Source organism: Piliocolobus tephrosceles, chromosome 11, assembly GCF_002776525.5.
Source record: "Piliocolobus tephrosceles isolate RC106 chromosome 11, ASM277652v3, whole genome shotgun sequence".
Taxonomy (NCBI): Eukaryota; Metazoa; Chordata; class Mammalia; order Primates; family Cercopithecidae; genus Piliocolobus; species Piliocolobus tephrosceles.
In genome coordinates, this window is record NC_045444.1 from 101,128,677 (window position 1) to 101,150,242 (window position 21,566).

At 37.2% G+C, this 21,566-nt stretch overlaps 1 pseudogene; it reads left to right on the top strand.

Moving 5' to 3' along the window:
* The window catches only part of LOC111545671, a 111,343-nt pseudogene extending 101,246 nt beyond the window's left edge, over positions 1-10,097 (top strand).
* The last annotated feature ends 11,469 nt before the right edge of the window (positions 10,098-21,566 follow it).

A 21,566-nucleotide genomic window follows, 5' to 3' on the forward strand; every position in this document is an offset into this window, starting at 1 on the left:
GAACTAGAGAGGCAAGAGCAAACACATTCAAAAGCTAGCAGAAGGCAAGAAATAACTAAGATCAGAGCAGAACTGAAGGAGATAGAGACACAAAAAACCCTCCAAAAAATCAATGAATCCAGGAGTTGGTTTTTTGAAAAGATCAACAAAATTGACAGACCACTAGCAAGGCTAATAAAGAAGAAAAGAGAGAGGAATCAAATAGACGCAATAAAAAATGATAAAGGGGATATCACCACCGACCCCACAGAAATACAAACTACCATCAGAGAATACTATAAACACCTCTACGCAAATCAACTAGAAAATCTAGAAGAAATGGATAATTTCCTGGACACTTACACTCTCCCAAGACTAAACCAGGAAGAAGTTGAATCCCTGAATAGACCAATAGCAGGCTCTGAAATTGAGGCAACAATTAATAGCCTACCCACCAAAAAAAGCCCAGGACCAGATGGATTCACAGCTGAATTCTACCAGAGGTACAAGGAGGAGCTGGTACCATTCCTTCTGAAACTATTCCAATCAATAGAAAAAGAGGGAATCCTCCCTAACTCATTTTAGGAGGCCAACATCATCCTGATACCAAAGCCTGGCAGAGACACAACAAAAAAAGAGAATTTTAGACCAATCTCCCTGATGAACATCGATGCAAAAATCCTCAATAAAATCCTGGCAAACCGGATTCAGCAGCACATCAAAAAGCTTATCCACCATGATCAAGTGGGCTTCATCCCTGGGATGCAAGGCTGGTTCAACATTCGCAAATCAATCAACGTAATCCAGCATATCAACAGAACCAAAGACAAGAACCACGTGATTATCTCAATAGATGCAGAAAAGGCTTTTGACAAAATTCAACAGCCCTTCATGCTAAAAACCCTCAACAAATTCGGTATTGATGGAACGTACCTCAAAATAATAAGAGCTATTTATGACAAACCCACAGCTAATATCATACTGAATGGGCAAAAACTGGAAAAGTTCCCTTTGAAAACTGGCACAAGACAGGGATGCCCTCTCTCACCACTCCTATTCAACATAGTGTTGGAAGTTCTGGCTAGGGCAATCAGGCAAGAGAAAGAAATCAAGGGTATTCAGTTAGGAAAAGAGGAAGTCAAATTGTCCCTGTTTGCAGATGACATGATTGTGTATTTAGAAAACCCCATCGTCTCAGCCCAAAATCTTCTTAAGCTGATAAGCAACTTCAGCAAAGTCTCAGGATACAAAATTAATGTGCAAAAATCACAAGCATTCTTATACACCAGTAACAGACAAGCAGAGAGCCAAATCAGGAATGAACTTCCATTCACAATTGCTTCAAAGAGAATCAAATACCTAGGAATCCAACTTACAAGGGATGTAAAGGACCTCTTCAAGGAGAACTACAAAGCACTGCTCAGTGAAATCAAAGAGGACACAAACAAATGGAAGAACATACCATGCTCATGGATAGGAAGAATCAATATCGTGAAAATGGCCATACTGCCCAAGGTAATTTATAGATTCAATGCCATCCCCATCAAGCTACCAATGGGTTTCTGCACCGAATTGGAAAAAACTGCTTTAAAGTTCATATGGAACCAAAAAAGAGCCCGCATTGCCAAGACAATCCTAAGTCAAAAGGACAAAGCCGGAGGCGTCACGCTACCTGACTTCAAACTATACTACAAGACTACAGTAACCAAAACAGCATGGTACTGGTACCAAAACAGAGATATAGACCAATGGAACAGAACGGAGTCCTCAGAAATAATGCCACACATCTAAAACCATCTGATCTTTGACAAACCTGACAAAAACAAGAAATGGGGAAAGGATTCCTTATTTAATAAATGGTGCTGGGAAAATTGGCTAGCCATAAGTAGAAAGCTGAAACTGGATCCTTTCCTTACTCCTTATACGAAGATTAATTCAAGATGGATTAGAGACTTAAATGTTAGACCTAATACCATCAAAACCCTAGAAGAAAATCTAGGTAGTACCATTCAGGACATAGGCATGGGCAAGGACTTCATGTCTAAAACACCAAAAGCAAAGGCAGCAAAAGCCAAAATTGACAAATGGGATCTAATTAAACTAAAGAGCTTCTGCACAGCAAAAGAAACTACCATCAGAGTGAACAGGCAACCTACAGAATGGGAGAAAATTTTTGCAATCTACTCATCTGACAAAGGGCTAATTTCCAGAATCTACAAAGAACTCAAACAAATATACAAGAAAAAAACAAACAACCCCATCCAAAAGTGGGGAAAGGATATGAACAGATATTTCTCAAAAGAAGACATTCATACAGCCAACAGACACATGAAAAAATGCTCATCATCACTCGCCATCAGAGAAATGCAAATCAAAACCACAATGAGATACCATCTCACACCAGTTAGAATGGCAATCATTAAAAAATCAGGAAACAACAGGTGTTGGAGAGGATGTGGAGAAATAGGAACACTTTTACACTGTTGGTGGGATTGTAAACTAGTTCAACCATTATGGAAAACAGTATGGCAATTCCTCAAAGATCTAGAACTAGATGTACCATATGACCCAGCCATCCCACTACTGGGTATATACCCAAAGGATTATAAATTATTCTACTACAAAGACACATGCACACGTATGTTTATTGCGGCACTATTCACAATAGCAAAGACCTGGAATCAACCCAAATGTCCATCAGTGACAGACTGGATTAAGAAAATGTGGCACATATACACCATGGAATACTATGCAGCCATAAAAAAGGATGAGTTTGCGTCCTTTGTAGGGACATGGATGCAGCTGGAAACCATCATTCTTAGCAAACTATCACAAGAAGAGAAAACCAAACACCGCATGTTCTCACTCATAGGTGGGAACTGAACAATGAGCTCACTTGGACTCGGGAAGGGGAACATTACATAATGGGGCCTGTCATGGGGAGGGGGGAGGGGGGAGGGATTGCACTGGGGAGTTATACCTGATATAAATGATGAATTGATGGGTGCTGACGAGTTGATGGGTGCAGCACACCAACATGGCACATGTATACATATGTAACAAACCTGCACGTTATGCACATGTACCCTAGAACTTAAAGTACAATAAAAAATAAAAATAAAAAATAAAACAATTCTATTTACAGTAGCATCAAAAATATTGAGGAATAAATTTAACAAAAGATGTGTAAGACTTATACACTGAAAAAGCTATATAAAAAAAGCTATCATTGAAATAAGTATTTAAAAAGTAACTAGGCCAGGCGCCGTGGCTCACCCCTATAATCCCAGCACTTTGGGGGGCTGAGGTGGGCAGATCATTTGAGCTCAGGTGTTCAAGACGAGCCTGGCCAACATGGTGAAATCCCATTGCTACAAAAATACAAAAATTAGCCAGGCCTGATGGCAGGTTCCTGTAATCCCAGCTACTTGAGAAGCTGAGGCCGGAGAATTGCTTGAACCTGGGAGGCAGAGTTGCAGTGAGCCATGATCATGCCGTTGCACTTCAGCCTGGACAACACAGTGAGACACCATCTCAAAAATAAATAAATAAATAAAAATAAAAATAATAAATAATAAATAATAAATTTAAAAATAAAAACTAAATAAAAAACCTATTCTATGTTCATATATTGGAACACTTAATATTGTTAAGATAGCAATACTCCTCAAATTAATTTACAGATTCAATGTGATTCCCAAAAAAATTCCACATGCCTTTTTTTTTTGGCAAAATTGTATAAGCTGGTTCTAAAATTCATATAGAAATTCAAAAGACAGAACTGCTAAAACAATCTAATAAAAGAAGAACTAAGTTGGGAAATTAACATCTCTCAATTTCAAAGCTTACTACAAACTTCAGTAATTGAGATAGTGTGATACTGGCATAAAATTAGTCATATAAATTAAGGAATAGAATTTGAGAGTCCAAGAATAAACCTTTACATTGAAGATCAATTGATTTTTGACAAGGATGCTAAGGTCCTCCAGTGGGGAAGGAATCATCTTTTCAACAAATGGTGCTGGGACAACCAGATAACCATACGCAAAATAATTCAGCAGAATTCCTATCTGAAACCAAATACAAAAACTAACTCAATGTAGATAATAGATCTAACCATAATGGTTAAAACTACGAAAGTTTTAGAAGGTAATATAGGAATAAATCTTCATTTCCTCAGATTAGGCAACAGTTTCTCAGATATGACACCAAAAGCACAAGTGGCAAAAGCAGAGAAAAGAAAAAAAAAGATAAATAAGACATCATCAAAATTTAACAGGTATTATTTCAAAGAATACCATCAAGAAAGTACAAATACAGCTCACAGCATGGGAGAAAATATTTGCAAACTGTATATCTGACAAGGCACTTGTATCTAGCATATAGAAAGAACACTTACAACTCAATAATAAAAAGGCAAACTACTCAAGCAAATCATGGGCAAAGACGTGAATAGACCTATCTCTCCAATGAAGATAAACAAATGGCCAATAGGCACATGAAAAGATATTTGACATCATTAGTTATCAGGGAAATGTAAATCAAAACCACAATGAGGGGCTGGGTACCATGGCTCATACCTGTAATCCCAGTACTTTGGGAGGCCGAGTTGGGTGGATCACTTGAGGCCAGGAGTTTGAGACCAGTCTGGCCAACATGGTGAAACCCTGTCTCTACTAAAAATACAAAAATTAGCTTGGTGTGGTGGCACATGCCTGTAATCCTAACTACTTGAGAGGCTGAGGCACGAGAATTGCTTGAGCTTTGGAGGCAGAGGTTGCAGTAAGTGGAGATTGTGCCTCAAACAAAACAAAACAAAACAAAAACCCACATTTGAGATTCTACTTCACATCTATTAGGATGTCTTGAATCAAAAAGTCCAGCAGTAATTGTTGTCAAGGATGTAGAGAAAGCAGAACTGTAATACTCTTCCGCTGGCAATGCAAAATGGTACAACCACTTTGGAAACCAGTCTAGTCGTTTCTAAAATTACTAAACATAGAGTTACTATATGACCCAGAATTTTATTCCTGGGGATATACCCAAGAGAAATACAAACATATGTCCACACGAAGATTTGCATACAACTTTTCAGAGCCATTGTTACATATTTCCATTTATATAAAATGTTGTAAAGTTTTACTTGTATCAACCATTGATTACATGTTAGTCATATTAATGTTAAAGTATTTAACTTTGCACTTGATTTTAATTAGACTTATTCCTTTGGTATAGCTTTTGGCCAATTAGTACTTGGCAAACAACAACCAGAATATTATCTGAGGTCAGCTTTAACAATTCTTTAATTTTCCTTGCATGTAAATGAGTACATGTGCACACATACAATATTTCTTTCATTGAAGCCACCAAGTAAGTGGCAGGTCAAAAAGAAAAGAAAAAAAGGCAAAATCAGGTTTAAAACACCCATAGAAGAGATAACTCTCAAAATTGACTATATTTTCATTAAGTTTAAGTTCAGGATAGAGAACTTGCTTAGCAGGTGAATCAGTTTGGATTAGGCTTGGATCCTTATAACAACAGCGACAACAAAAATCCCAAATAAAAGTAGCTATACAAGCAGAAGTTTATTTTTCTCACATTAAAAGCAATCCTGAGGTTGGCAGTCAAAGGCTGGCATAAGTGTTCCACAATGTCATCAGGAAACCAGACTCTTCTCAGCTTCCCACTCCATATCTGGATGTGATCCTTGTTCAGCAGTATCATCTACTTTGAACAGTAAAATGAAAGAAGACAAAAAGGGCTCACCTAACACTTCTTATGACTGATCACTGACACTTAGTCATACAACTAACTGTAACAGACCCTTGGAAGTGTAATCCTTTAGTTAAGCTAAAAGTATACAGATCTACACTAAGGAAGGAGGAGAAAGTGAAAAGGAGGCAATACCTAGAAATCTCTGCTATAAGAGTGGTGTAACAATCATCAAAATTTCTGTCATTTCGAGTCTAACCAAGCAATGAGCATAAACAAGTTGTATTTATAAACTGCACTTAGAAATTTTCAGTGAGTTTCCATAAATCAAATGTAAACTTTTAAGTTTTTCTTCTACTTTTATGTGCCAGTGGTAATTATCCTGCAGCCATGTTACTTATATATATTTTTCAAAAGCTGTGTGCCAGATCAAAAAGTTATAATGTTCAATACAATGAACTCTGTTTTCAATCACTGTGCAAAAAGGAGCAATGTTTAGAAAAAGCAAATAATCATTTAAGTAATGGCAGAGTCTGAAACAGTTTATAGGGTACCGCGTCAACTTCTTACCAAGCATGGAGACTTTTCCCCCTGTAGTTACTTGAAGATGGCTGTAAATTATTTGATTCCTCCTTCTATTGAGGCTGGATTCTACTTCTCCTCTCAGTAACCTGGCTATCCCTGTAATATGTTTCCATTAATAGAATGCAGTACAAGAAATACTATGTAACTTCTGGCACTAAGTCTCAAGGGATTTACAGTGTTTGCCTTCATTGCTTGAAATACTTTATTTTGGAACCCAGTTGCCACATTCTTAGAAGTCTAAGCCAAATTGAGAAGTCATGAGAAGAAACAAAATACAAGCCAATGCTAACTGCCGGTCATGTGTATGAATTATATTGGATGATGGAGCCCAGTCAGACCTGCAGATGTCTGCAGCCTCAGCTGAGACAAAGAGTAAATAGACTAAAACAATCCAGATGAACCTATCAAGCCTTACGAAATATGGTACATTTTTTGGGCCACTAAAATTTATTATATAATAATATATAACTGACACACACACATAACTGACCCACACACCCTCCCATGTTAAATCAGTGATAAAATACAATTTGTTTTCACATGGCATTAGACTGAAAATATTTGTTGTCTTTCTCAAATAATGATTCTTAAACTTGTTAAATCATTAGGAAATGCCCATTGCTCCTTATGAATCAAGACTATGTCTTCTCACCTTTAAATCCATACTGCCTGGACTAGTAGTAGACTGAGTCACATGTAAATATTTATTTAATAAAAGATGCTTTTCAAGAGATACACATTTATAATGTCAAAAGTAAGTGAGGTATAGAGAATGAAAACTTTTTGATAAGCAGTGTAAAAATCTCAATAAAAGATTTATTCTTTTGGAAATTATTTTGAGCATTTTAAAGAGAATGACATTTACAGATAGAATGCTTTCCTTCAATAAAAAAAGGAAGGAATAAAAAAGAAAACCACTTTTGGTAATCTCTCATTTTGTTAGGCATATTAAATTGACCTTTGATTTCTGGCTATTTTTCGAAACATATTTCCTGTACTGTTTGTAGAGTTCTTCAAGTTTAAAGTTCAGAGCCAAATTTGTATTTCATATATTTTTACTACATTGTAAAGAACAAGACTTGAGACTACAGACATTTTTTGGATCCCCCTCATGTGATTACTTTGTGAATTTAATAGTCTATACTATTTAAATCTCTCCTTTCTAATTCTAAAAGGTGACTCGGAATGTGCATGACTAAGAATTCAATGTAAAGATAAATTTTAATTATAATTTATAATTTTTCTATACTACTGAGAGTAATTATGAAAAATAGCTCAAGAAAATATTCTTTATATTCTTAAAGTTACAAAAATTATGTGGCTTAGAAAGAAAGACATTTCATCTAAGAATATCTCCTTATTTAAGAATGTAAAGAATTTATTTCAAGAAATTAATGTCTTGAGTAATCTAGAAAGAGTAATCTAGAAAGAGTATGAGTAATCAAGAAATTACTCATACCTTAAAACCATATAAAGAAAATATAATAAACAATATGAACTATTATCAGAACTACATAATCATTGTACCTTTGTATACAACAAACATATTCCATGATTTTGATAGAATTTCAGGCATTTATTAAAGATATCACTAATTGCATGGCATCTATGAAACATTTCAATTTAGATAGCTTCGAAATGCCTGACTAAAGGTACCCAGCACTCACCTCCTCCACAAAGAAGGACAAAAGAGCAAGTAGATAGCCCCATGTTGAATGGAGCTTCTAAGACAGAACACAGAAATTCAGCAAGGAAACCTCTGAAGCACCAAAGGGCAGAGAATCAAAGCAGTTAGCCTAGTCAGTATTGGCTTGGAGCCAGGAGGAACTCCTCACTGAGGGGAAAATGTAAGCAAAATATCCCCAGCGAGCCACATTCCCATGCGAACTCCTGCATCCCCACATGGGCCCCAAGTTGCCTGGAGTTGCCTGGAGTCCATGCAAGGGCTTGGTTCCAGAGATGGAATTTGCACTGGATCCCACACACTATCGAGACCCAAGCAACTGCAGCACAGCACCATTTTGAGACCCCACTTTCCCCCAACTACATCTTGCTCTACCTGAATCTTCACAACCCTGGAGCCCCACTGCCAACCCTCGGAGGGTTGTAGTGTTATGATGTCAACTGGACCCAGCAGTACAGCACGTTGCCTAGCACTCTAGCCACACAATATCCTAGACCCCAAAGAAGAGGAGGTGAAAGGTAACAAGGAGGCTGCCACTGGAACAAGGGGAGCTAAAGCATACACCTCCCAGAGCCTGAGAGCGGCATGCCCAGGGCTGCTGCTACCGCTGTAAGCAACCTCCCTTCCTCTAGCAGCAAGGCCACTGCTCACGTCTTCAGGGGGCCTGGGTACTGGCATGAATGAGCATGTCATCCAGGTGCCCAGGGATCAATATGGCCCACTGTGGCCTTCAGTACCTGCACACACTACTGGGGGTTCTGAGGACAGTCCCACTCCATCACCACTGCTGTCTGTGCATGCTGCCTTGGGGCCTGGGAGTAGGCCTGCCCTGCTTGCTGCCACCAGTGCACACATGCGCTGTCTAGGGACATAAGAAATGAGGCCACTCCGCCCACACTACCAGCACCCACATGAACCTCCCTGGAGCCTGGTGACCAGCTCAGCCAGCCTACCACCACCACTGCTGGCACCTGTGCATGCCACTCAGGTTGGCCTGCTGCCACAATTACCACCACCAATGCCATGCATGCCATCCAGGAACAAAAGGCGCACCTGGCCCACCACTGCCAGCACCCAAGCAAGCTACTTGGAGGCCCAAGGACTGGTCTGCCTAGGCCCACCATTGCTGGCATGCACACACACTACTCAGGGCCTGAAGACGTGCACACCCAGCTCGTTGCTGCCACCACTGACATCCAAGGACTGGCCCTCCTGGCATCCCTGATCTGTGCAAAACCTCACCATAGACTCTGCTAACCACTGCAACCTAAGCCACTGAGGAACTCACATGCACTGATTATAGCAGAAAAAAATTATACAGACACTATACTACTGCAACCACTCAGAATCACAGCCAAATCATCCTACCCAACCAATGCTATAGATACATCTATAGAAAAAAGTCTTTCTGTACAAAAGCCAATCCATAAAATTCAAAGGAGTAACTCATACCAAACACACAGATATCAACATAAGGACACAAGAAATATATAAAAGCAAGGAAACATGATGCCTCAAATGAAAAACACTTCTCCAGTAAAAGATCCCAAAGAAAAGAAAATCTATGAAATTCCTGGACAATTATTCAAAATAATGTTATTAAAGAAACTAAGTGAGATGCAAGAGAATACAGATAAACAATACAAATAAATCAGAAAAACAATTTATGGCTATTTTGACTGAGCAACCCTAGTGACAGGAGCCAAAGCAGCAGCATAGGTTATCCCCATTTCCCTTCCCCTTTCCCTTGTCAGGTTGACTTTCTGGGCCCTCCTACACTCCACAGACTCAGTCTTACCACATCCCAGTAACAAGAAAGAGAGAACCCTGTGGAGAAGACCAGCAAGCAGAAATGAAGATGCAGGATAAAGAAGGTATTCTCTCTGAGAGAGTTGAGGAGCCAAAGCTAAAGTCCAAATACCCAAGTCTAGGACAAGAGCCCAGAGGCTCCGACTTCCTCATGAAGAGATTACAGAAAGGGAAAAGGTACTTTGTCTCAGGAGACTACAACATGGCCAAAGCCAAGATGAAGAATAAGCGGCTGCCAAGTGCAGAACCAAACAAGAACCTGGTGACTAGTGACCACATTCTGCCCCAGAGAAAGTCCTTGGTTATCACCAGCAAGCTTACAGGGTAACCCAGGTTGCGCTCTCCTCCTACTCCTCACCCCACTGAATGTTTATGTATTACAGGCAGGGATGAAATGGGCACCTAGTCAGATCTCAGTTTCTAGGCAGAAATGATTGATTCTCCTAGTGGCTGCTGAGAAGGTAATGTAAGTTAAGGGGGGGCTCTGAGTCCATTTCTTTGGTTAAATTGAGACTCCTACATCCTCCCTATAGTACAGGTAGGGCCCAGAAATAGGAAAGGCTAAGACTGGATAATGCTGCAAATGCTTTCTCTCTTGTGAGAAACTGGAGAGATGTGATTTCTCCTTTTGGAGGAGAATATCTGAAAATTGATTAGGCTGAGCCTTGGGAATAATATGGCAGGTTTTACATCCAAAAGCTAACCTGACGTAGCTGGGAAAGGTAGATTAAATGAGACATGTTTTTGTGCTTCTAAGTGTTTTGTCCCTTATGCTGCTATTGCTTCATGTTTCCATTACGGCAGGTTTAGAAAATCCTTAAAAAGACAGACAGACTTGCTTGCCTAAAACTACAATGCCCACTTAGTTCCCTTTACTTAGTATCTCTTGCAGTTTGCCCTGGCTCTTAAATAATTTAAAGATTGATGAACATTAGTCACAGAAAATGGGCACTTTTTCTCTCACTCTCTTCCAGCATGTTGCTTTTGAAAGTATTGTGGGATAATGGGAAAAGCACTGGTTTAGGAGTCAAGGCATCTGGGTTCTAGTTCTACTTTGTCTTAGCAGAGCTCATGTATAACCTTTAAGTCATTTAGCCTCTCTGGATTTTGATTTCCTCATCGCTAAAATATAGCTAAATATATACAAGATTGATTCTGATTCTAAAGCTCTATAACTTTCAGCAGAAAAACTCCGTATTGCCCATTGTAAAATTAAAAATGAGGAAGGCAACAGGTGATGAAGTAATACTGTGGTGCTTTGAAATACTGTGAAAGTATTACACAGGGGAACTATTTGAGGACTATATGACGAGAGAGAAAGTTGAGATTTGGGAATTACAAATTCAGACAAGTGAACCTGAACCTCATGTAGGGCATGGTCTTGAGGGTCAAAAAAAAAAAAAAAAAAAGAAGAAGAAGAAGAAGAAGCTAGCCATGGACGCTTCTTGCCTCTGATGCAGCCCGCTTTTCCAGTCTACACTGGGGCCTTAGGTTCTTAAAAGCTGCTCTGGCAGCAGAACTATGCACCTGGGAAGACATGCTCAATCATGTATGCATATGCAGTCAGATATAATATGATACCAGGTGTATTTTGGGGAAAGAGGAAGAAAAGGGATGAACTGAACTAGCCTTTGGGGCTTAGTACTACAGCGGAGCTGGATGAGGAGGTACTTAGGAGATGATTCATCTTGGAGGAAGCTGGGGACAGTGTTTAGGGAGATGAGGAAGACTGAGAAATCTCTGCCTTCCCAGAACTTGGCAACCCAGCTCTTGTGTGATGTGGAGAAGCAGCAATGCTGGTGATTCATGAACAGGAGGAGGAAAGGACTTGAAAGTGACCAGCATCTACAGTCTAGTTCACCAGCTTGGACTGAATCTTACTGAATACAACCTGCTAGTTATAACAGAGAAGGCCAGGGTGAGAACTAACTATTCAAGAAAGAAAGATTCTGTAATCCTCCCTTGCCCTCTTATATCACAAATTCCAATATGCTAAACATTTGGCCCAATGAGAATGACTGATGAACTTGCTGATGTGCATACAGCGGGATAAGGTGTGTATGTACTTCTCTTCTGACTGGCCATTCAATTGTCAGGCTGTCATTCAGATTGGACAGGAGAAAGTTGGTGAGGAAGGAATGAAGAGAGCAGTATACCTGGAGTCCCTGGCCCCTAGACTCCTTGGCTGTTACTTGTATATACTTTCTGTGTTTCTGGCTCCATTTCCTCATGCTATCACCCTTAATTTGAAGTCTATATGGGAAGGGAAAAATGCTGAACATCATTGTATAGTTTCTTCAATTGTACTAGCAATGTTACACATAGATATGTCATATTATTACATATGTAAACTTTAAAAAGTCATGATCTAGATGAGAAATTCAAGAAAAGTTATAAAAAAGCTAAACAGAAATGCTGGAACTGAAAAATTTAATCAATGAAATTTTTAAAATGCACCTGAGAGCTCAACAATAGATGAAGTCAAGCAGAAGCAAGAATTTTTGACGTTGAAAACAGGTTTATAGAAATAAACCAGACAAAGAAAAAGAACTTTTAAAAAAGAAGAAGAAAGTCTATATAAGATATGGGACACTGTAAAGTGACTAAATATTCAAATGTGGCATGATTTGGAAGGAGAAAAGATGAGCAAAATACAGAGAACCTATATAATGAAATAATATCTGAAAATATCTGTAATAGATATAGACATCTGGATACAGGAAGCTCAAAAATTCTTAAATAGATGCAACTCAAAAATCTCTTCCCAAGGCACATTATCATCAAATTGTCAGAAAAAGACAAAGATTTCTAAAAACAAGAGAAAAGTGTCAAGTCTCAAATAAAAGAATCCTTATCAGACTAACAGCAGATTTCTCAACAAAAACTTTATGTAAATCCAGTAGAAACTGGAATGATATATTCAAAGTGCAGGAAAAAAAAAACCTGCCAGCCAAGAATACTACATGCAACAAACCTATCCTTCAAAACTGAAGAAGAAATAAAGTCTTTCCCAGACAAGCAAAAACTGAGGGAATTCATCATCATTAGACCAGTGCTAAAATAAATGCTTAAGAGAGCCTGTCTTAGTCCATTTGTGCAGCTACAAAGAAATACTTGAGGCTGAATAATTTATAAAGAAAAGAGGTTTATTTGGCTCTTGGTTCAGCAAGCTGTTCAAGAAACATGACGCTGGCATCTGCATCAGGTAAGGGACTCAGGCTGCTTCCTCCAATGGCAGGAAACAACTATAACAACAACAACAACAACAAAAACTGGCAAGTGCAGAGATGACATAGTGAGAGAGAAAGACTGAGAGCAAGTAGATGCCAGGCTCTTTTTAACAACCAGCTCTCATAGGAACTGGTAGAATGAGAACTCACTCATTACCATAAGGATGGTACCAAGCCATTAAGGAGGGATCTGCCCATATGACCCAAACACCTTTAGGCCCCACCTCCAACTCTGAAGATCAACTTTCAACATGAGATCTGGGGAACAAACATTCAAACTATAGCAGAGTCATACACCTGGAAGCAAAAAGACAATATCTACTATCTTGAAAACACACAAAAGTATAAAATTCATTGGTAGAATAGATAACACAAATGAGAAAGAGAAGGGACTGAAATGTTAACACTGTGGAAAACCATGAAACTGTAAAAGTAAACAGTAAAAGAGGAAGAAAGAAACAAAGGATATTTTAAAAATCAGAAAAAAAATTCAACAAAATAACAGGAGTAAGTCCTCACATATCACTAACAACCTTCAATGTAAATGGTTTAAATTCCCCAACTAAAAGATATAGATTGGCTGAATGGATTAAAAACAACAACAAGACCCAACTATATGCTGCCTACAAGAAACTCACTTCGCCTCTTAAGACATAAACTAAAAGTAAAGGGGTGGATAAAGATATTACACACAAATGAAAACCAAAATTGTGTAGAAGTGGCTATACTTATATCAGACAAAATAGACTTTAAGTCAAAAAACTTAAAAAGAGACAAAGAAGGTCATTATATAATGACAAAGGATCAATTTAGCAACAGGATATTACAAATGTAAATATATACACACCCAAAACTGAAGTACTCAGATATATAAAGCAAATATTATTAGAGTTAGAGAGATAAAGCATAACATAATAATAGTTGAGGACTTTAACACCCCACTTTCAGCACTGAACAGATCACCTAGACAGAAAATAAATTTAAAAAAACATCAAATTTAATCTGCACTATAGACCAAATGGACCTAACAGACATTTATAGGACATTTCTTCCATCTTATCAGCACATGGAACATTCTCCAGGATAAACTACATGTTAGCCCACAAAACAAGTCTCGACAAAGTTTTAAAAATCTAAATCATATCAAGTATCTTCTCAGACCTCAGTGGAATAAAACTAGAAATCAGTAACAAGAAAACTTTGGAAACTATACGAATACATGGAATTTAAACAAAAAGCTCCTGAATGACCCCCAGGTCAATGAAGAAATTAAGGAAACAATGACAACGGAAACACAACATACCGAAATTAATAAGATACAGCAAAAGCAGTGCTAAGAGAGTTTATAGCAATAAACACCTACATCAAAGAAGTAGAAAAATTTCAAATTAACAATGTAACAATACATCTCAAAGAGCTAAGAAAGTAAGAACAAAGCAAACCCTGAGTTAGTAGTGGGAAAGAAATAATGAAGATTAGAACAGAAATAAGCAAAATAGAGTCTAAAAAAGATACAAAGGATCAGTGAAACAAAAAGTTTGTTTTTGAAAAGATAAAACTGACAAACTGCTAGCTAGACTAACCAAGAAAAGAAGATCCAAATAAATAAATTCAGAAACAAAGAAGGAGATATTACAACTTATAACACAAAAATACAAAGGATCATTAGAGATTATTATGAACAACTATCTTCTAACGAATTGGAGAACCTAAAAAAATGAATAAATTTCTAGAGACATACAATATACCAAGATGAAATCAGGAAGAAAGAACATCTGAACAGACCAATAAGAGGTAAAGAGATTGAATCAGTAATAAAGTCTATCATCAAAGAAAAGCTCAGGACAGGATGGTTTTACTACTGAATTCTACCAAACCTATAAAGAAGACCTATCACCAATTCTTCTCAAACTATTTTTTTTAAAAACTAAGGAGGAGGAAATCCTAATGTATTTTTTGAGGTCAGCATTATTCTGATACCAAAACCAGATAAGAACACAATAAAAAAAGAAAACTACAGGCTAATATCCCTGATAAACATAGACACAAAAATCCTCAACAAAATAGTACTAAAGCAAACTAAATTCAACAATACATCAGAAAGATAATACATGATGATCAAATGGAATTTATCCCAAGGACACAAGGATGGTTCAACATACACAAATCAATAAATGTGATACCTCATATCAACAGATTGAAGGAGAAAAACCATATGATCATCTCAATAGATGTAGAAAAAGCATTTGGTAAAATTCAACATCCCGTTATGATAAAAACACTCAACAAATTAGGCATAGAAGAAACATACCTCAACATAATAAAGGCCATATATGAAAAACTCATAGTTAATATTATACTGAATGGGGACAAGTTGAAAAGCCTTTCTTCTAAGAACTGGAATGAGACAAGGATGCCCACTTTCACAACACTTATTCAAAATACTACTGGAAGTCTTAGCCAGAAAAATCAGGCAAGAAAAAGAAATAGACGTCAAGATAAACAAATCAAAAAAGAGACATCAAAATTGGAAAATAGGAAGAGTAACTGTTCCTCTTTGCAGACAACATGATTTTATATATTAAAAAAACTAAAGACTCTGCCAGAAAACTTTTAGAACTGATAAATGAATTCAGTACAGTTGTAGGATACAAAATCAACATACACAAATTAGCAGCATCCCTATACACCAATAACAAACTAGCATAAAAAAGAAATCAAGAAAGCAATCCCAATGATAATAGCTACAAAAAAAAAAAAAAAAAACCCCACAAAATACCTAGGAATAAATTTTACTAAGGATGTGAAAGACTTGTACAACGAAAACTATAAATCATTGATGAAAGAAATTGAAGAGAACACAATGACACCCTATGCTCCTGGATTAGAATAATTAATATTATTGAAATGACAGTACTACCCAAAGCAACCTACAGATTCAGTGCAAACCCTATCAAAATACCAATGGCATTCTTCAACAAAAAAATAGAAAAAAAAATCCTAAAATTTTTATGCAACCACAAAGAACCCTAACTGGACAAAGTAATACTGAGCAAAAATTAAAAAGCTGGATACATCACACTACCTGACTTCAAAATATATCACAAAACTATAGTAATCAAAGTAGCATGGTATTGGTATAAAAACAGACATATAGACCAATGGAATGGAATAGAGAACCTAGAAGAAAATCAACATATATACAGCTCACTGATTTTCAACAAAGGCACCAAGAACATACAATGTAGAAAACACCTCCTCTTCAGAAAATGGTGATGAGAAAACTGGGTATCCATCTGCAGAACAATAAAACTAGACCCTATCTCCCACCATATCAGAAAGTATTAAAGCCTTAAGAGTATGATCTGAAACCATAAAATTAGTAGAAGAAAACACTCCAGGACATTTGTCTCATCAAAGATTTTATGGCTAGGACTTCAAAAGCACAGACAGCAAAAACAGAACTAGAAAAATGAGGTAATATTAAACTAAAAAGCTTCTGCACAGCAAAGGAAGCAATCAAGAAAGTGAACCTGTAGAATGGGAGAAAAAAACTGCAAACTATTCATCTGACAAGGAGCTAGTATCCAGAATATACCAGAAACTCAAACAACTCAAGAGCAAAAACTCAAATAATCCCATTAAAAACTAGGCAGAGGATCTAAATAGACATTTTCCAAAAGAACACACAGTAATGGCCAATAGATAGGTGGAAAAATGCTCAACATCACTTATCAGGGAAATACAAATCAAAACCACAGTGAGATATCATCTCACCCCAGTTAAAATGCCTATTATCAAAAAGACAAAAAATAAATTCTGGTGAAGATGTGGAGAAAAAGGAACTCTTATATACTGTTGGTGGGGATGTAAATTATTATTGCCATTATGGAAAACAGTACGGATTTTTTTCTATAAACTAAAAATGGTACTATCATATGATCCAGCAATCCCACTACTATATATTTATCCAAACGAAAGGAAATCAGGATATCAAAGGATACCTGAACCTCCATGTATATTGCAGCACTATTCATATAATAGCCAAGATATGGAATCAACCAAAGTATCTATCAATGGATGAATGGATAAAGAACATGTGGTATGTATACAAAATGGAATACTATTCAGCCATAAACAAGAATGAAATACTGTCATTTTCAGCAGCACAGATGAAACTGGAGGTCATTATGTTAAGTGAAATAATCCAGGCACAGAGAGACAAATATCACATGCTCTTACATGTGAGAGCTAAAAAAGTGAAAAATCACAGATGTAGAGAGTAGAATGATGATTACCAGAGGCTGGGAAGTGGGATAGGGGTGTAAAGAGAGGTTGGTTAATGGGTACAAATATACAGTTAAATAGAAGAAATAAATTCTAGTATTTGATAGCATGATAGGGTGATATATAGTTAACAATAATGTATTATATATTTCAAAATAGCTAGAAAATAAGATTTTAAATATTTCCAACACAAAGAAATGATAAATATTTCTCATATTTATCATATTTGGGACTGAATATCCCAAACGTTCTGATTTAATCATACATTGTGTGCATTTATCAAAATACCACATGAACCCCATAATTATGTATATTTATTATGTATCTATTAAAACGTGTTAAAATATTTTAAAATTTAGATAGGTTGTAAATATTCTGAAGTAATATTATAATTATTGCAAGTCTACATCTCAGAACTAGGGAGTTTCTGAAGATGCTACTCACCTCCAAGATGTCAGATTTATTTTATGTCAAAAATTCTTCCTGTTTCTCATGACAGCCAAAAACTGTTTGCTTTGGTCAAGTACATCCATCAGCTTTATTGTCCTTAGGTAGAAAAGCTCTGAATAATGGATAGTTTGGTGTCAAAAATGTCCTAAATTATAGTCCTGCATATTCATGGAGAACCTAACAATTTATACAAGCATTATCTTATTTGATGCTTAAAGTAACCCCACAAGATGGTTAAAGATTATTATTTTTGTAATATAAGTCAAGAAAATGAGACTCTAAAAAGCCTTGTTCAAGTTGACAGTAAATGACCCAGTGGGGACTCAATCCAGAACTTCCAAAACCTGCAGCTAATGCCCTTGCTGCTATATCACTCTGCTTCCGATCACACAATATACTTTAACTTGAGGGATTGATAGCAGAACCTACAACTGCTGTCTTTAAAAGGAAAACACAAATTTATTTTATGGTATATTAGAAATTACAGAATATTTTAAAAGGACAGAGATATAAAGTGTGGTTATTGTCAAAAAAAGGCTTTGCAAAACAGTGTCTCAGAAGAACATTTATTTCCTTCCCATGTGTCTTCTGATTCATGTCTGCTTACTTTACTCAGAAAAATAAATATTATACTACCGTCTGCCCTGCAGAACCAATATTACTGCAGAAGAGCAAAATACATGCTATTCTGCTTCATGAATCAAAAATATCGCTGACTAAATTCTGATTGCAGAGTCACTATTGTTGGCAATGAAATACATGGCAAGAAGAACCCTTCTTTGTTTTTGTTTTTTTTTTTTCTTAATGTTTCTGATGCTATATTCTTAATGTATAGAATACACACAAATATTTGGCAAAATGTTATATTTGAATCTTGTTTTAGAAATACTTGAATTTTATCCTGATAGAGACAAAAATGCTTGACATCTCAAGTCATGAATGTGGGAGTGTGCTCTGATATGAGTGGCAGTCACAGATCTCATTATCAGGAGATAAAGATTTAATTTAAGAAATCCTTGATTTTTATGTGATAGTAATAGCAGCAAGTCTCCAAGAAATTGAGAAACACTGTTCTGGTCCAATCATGTCTAACGTGATTTGAAATTAGGTAAAGGAGAATTCTTCAGCCACAGAAAGTACATCTACATAAATATCAGGAGTGTCTGTATGATTGCATCAGCTCTTATCTTTATAATGGCAAAGATCCAGCAGCTGAAGCCAGCAAACTCAATCAATGCCACAGTGAAAGTTGCTCAACTGTTAACTGCAGGACACAAATGCCTATCTTCCTCCAAGGGCAACAATGACTCTTCAACCTGCAACATTAAAGGCTTAGTTAGGAACTTTTGGTACAATTCAGACAAGATCAGGCACATTCAGGGTGGTACAGATGTAGACAACTTTTGGTAAAATTGAAAGGCAATCCAGCATTCAAATAGTTCTCCAAACTTTTGAATGTTCCTTCTGCACCAGATAGGAATTTTTGCCCCCTTTCTACATTCTTTTGTCACTAGTACCTTTAACTTAAAAAGCAAGAATCTTCTCTGAAATGGCCTATCTTGTGAAACGGCAGAAATGAACTTTATCAGACCAGAGGCACAGAGGCAAAAAAAAAAAAAAAAAAAAAAAAAACACCTCACAAAAAACCCCATTGAATCCAGGTCACTCTCCTCTCTTAAATTCGGGCACATTAAAATCACATTACCTTCATATTTTAAAGCAGATGGGGGAAAATCATAGTTATATTTTTCATCCAGTCCATTCACCAACATTATAAGATATCTACTCTTAGCACTGACCCTGGACACTATCCTTCATGGCTATATTTCTCTTTCATTTGTCTTTCATCAGAACTCTTAAAGATTCTTTTTTTAATCCATTAATTTTACAATTACACAGTTATTAAAAACTCCATTTATATGTTGTTTATCATCTTACATATTGAATATTGACAGCTGGAGTTTTCAAATGAAACTCAGTATCATTAAAAAATTACCTTGTTCTTAGAGTTGCCATTTTCTTGTTTATCTCAACCTTAGAAATGTGCTTGGAATAACTGTATCTGCATTTGTCTTCACATGAATTGAACTTTATCAAACAAAATGATACCAGAATGCTATCTATCTAAATGTACTCCGATCATGCATTCAAGTTTAAATTAACCTTTGATTATATACTTGGTCTGAACAATGGAGTCTGAGCATTGAAAGTCTTTATTTTCCACTGCAGATCAATAAAGCTAATGAAATCAACCATTTGCAGGTCAAATGCCAGGTAATGCATCGGATCAACTCAGGGTTAAGGAGACCTGTGAAGTGAAAGGGTCACTACAGTGTGCAGCGGGCTGATGACAAATGGGCCCCCTATGATGGCTCCCATACTACAAGTCAACTATGTCAGCCCATCACCATATACTAACTCTTGTCTTTTAAGCAGAAATGATGCGATCAGCCATTTTCTATTAAATGAGTGTTCTGTAGTTTTGGTTTGCTTTTCCCCTGGGAGTGGAAAAGCACTGTTGAGGTTGAGAAAAAAATTTTAAAAATTCAAATTATTGTCTGGACTTACCCTCACAGGGTAAGGGGGCAGGTAATTATTCCCTGCAGAGTCCAATCCCAATACAGAGGCTTTGTTATCACTCTGTCTAACCAATTAAGGCAACTTCTTAAGACCTGAATGTGACCTCCTTTTATGTATTTGCATGCCATTATTTTGAAAGGGCCTAGCTCATATTTTCCTGTCTTAAACATATATATATATATATATATATATATTTTTTTTTTTTTTTTTTTTTTTGAGACGGAGTCTCGCTCCGTCCCCCTGGCTGTAGTGCAGTGGCGCGATCTTGGCTCACTGCAAGCTCTGCCTCCCGGGTTGACGCCATTCTCCTGCCTCAGCCTCCTGAGTAGCTGGGACTACAGGTGCCCGCCACCACACCTGGCTAATTTTTTTTGTATTTTTAGTAGAGACGGGGTTTCACTGTGTTAGCCAGGATGGTCTCAATCTCCTGACCTTGTGATCCGCCCGCCTCGGCCTCCCAAAGTGCTGGGATTACAGGTGTGAGCCACCGCGTCCGGCAAACATATTTTAATGTATGTAGCAGGAACATCTCATTCTCCCTCCAGCCTTTATTAGCTGCTTAGGATTGCTACTGGTGGTAGGCTGTTCTCTTTTCCCCCCATTTTGTGTTTGTTTCTGTTCCTTCTTTGGTATAAAATACACACATATAATCACCACGTAAACACACACACACACACACACACCTTCTTTCTCACTAACAGTTAAATTTCCTGTTGTTAGAATCAACACTTTGTTATCAGTGATCATGTGCCTTTCTAGCCAATAAGATATAGGAAGTAGTTTTTGGGTGTGGCTGACAGAACTAGTGGGCTCTTTTGTCTGCCTCTCAGTCTCAAATGACATGGTGGTCAGAGTTTTAGTGGACACCATGTAACAATGATACAAGGTAGAAAATGGGAGCCACTGCCCTAGCCTCCAGACTCCATGTTACAGAAGAGAAAAACAAACCCCTACCTTCTTTAGGCTGCTGACTTTCAGATGCATGTGACTGATCTGAGATAGACCAAGTTATTTATTGCCCTCCTTACGCCACGCACTTGATAGGTTCCCATTTCATCTTCATAGCCCTTTAAAATATCACTTTCCCCATTTTACAGATGAGGAGACTGAGTATCAGACGTGAAGGTGCTTGTCACAATCATGCAAGTTAATTTTTCTAACAAAGTTAGCCCAGTATTAAACACTATGGTGTGTGGCCTCTGACACTGCCTTTCACAGTTAGTTCTTGTTAGATGTTGCTTCAGGGAAAT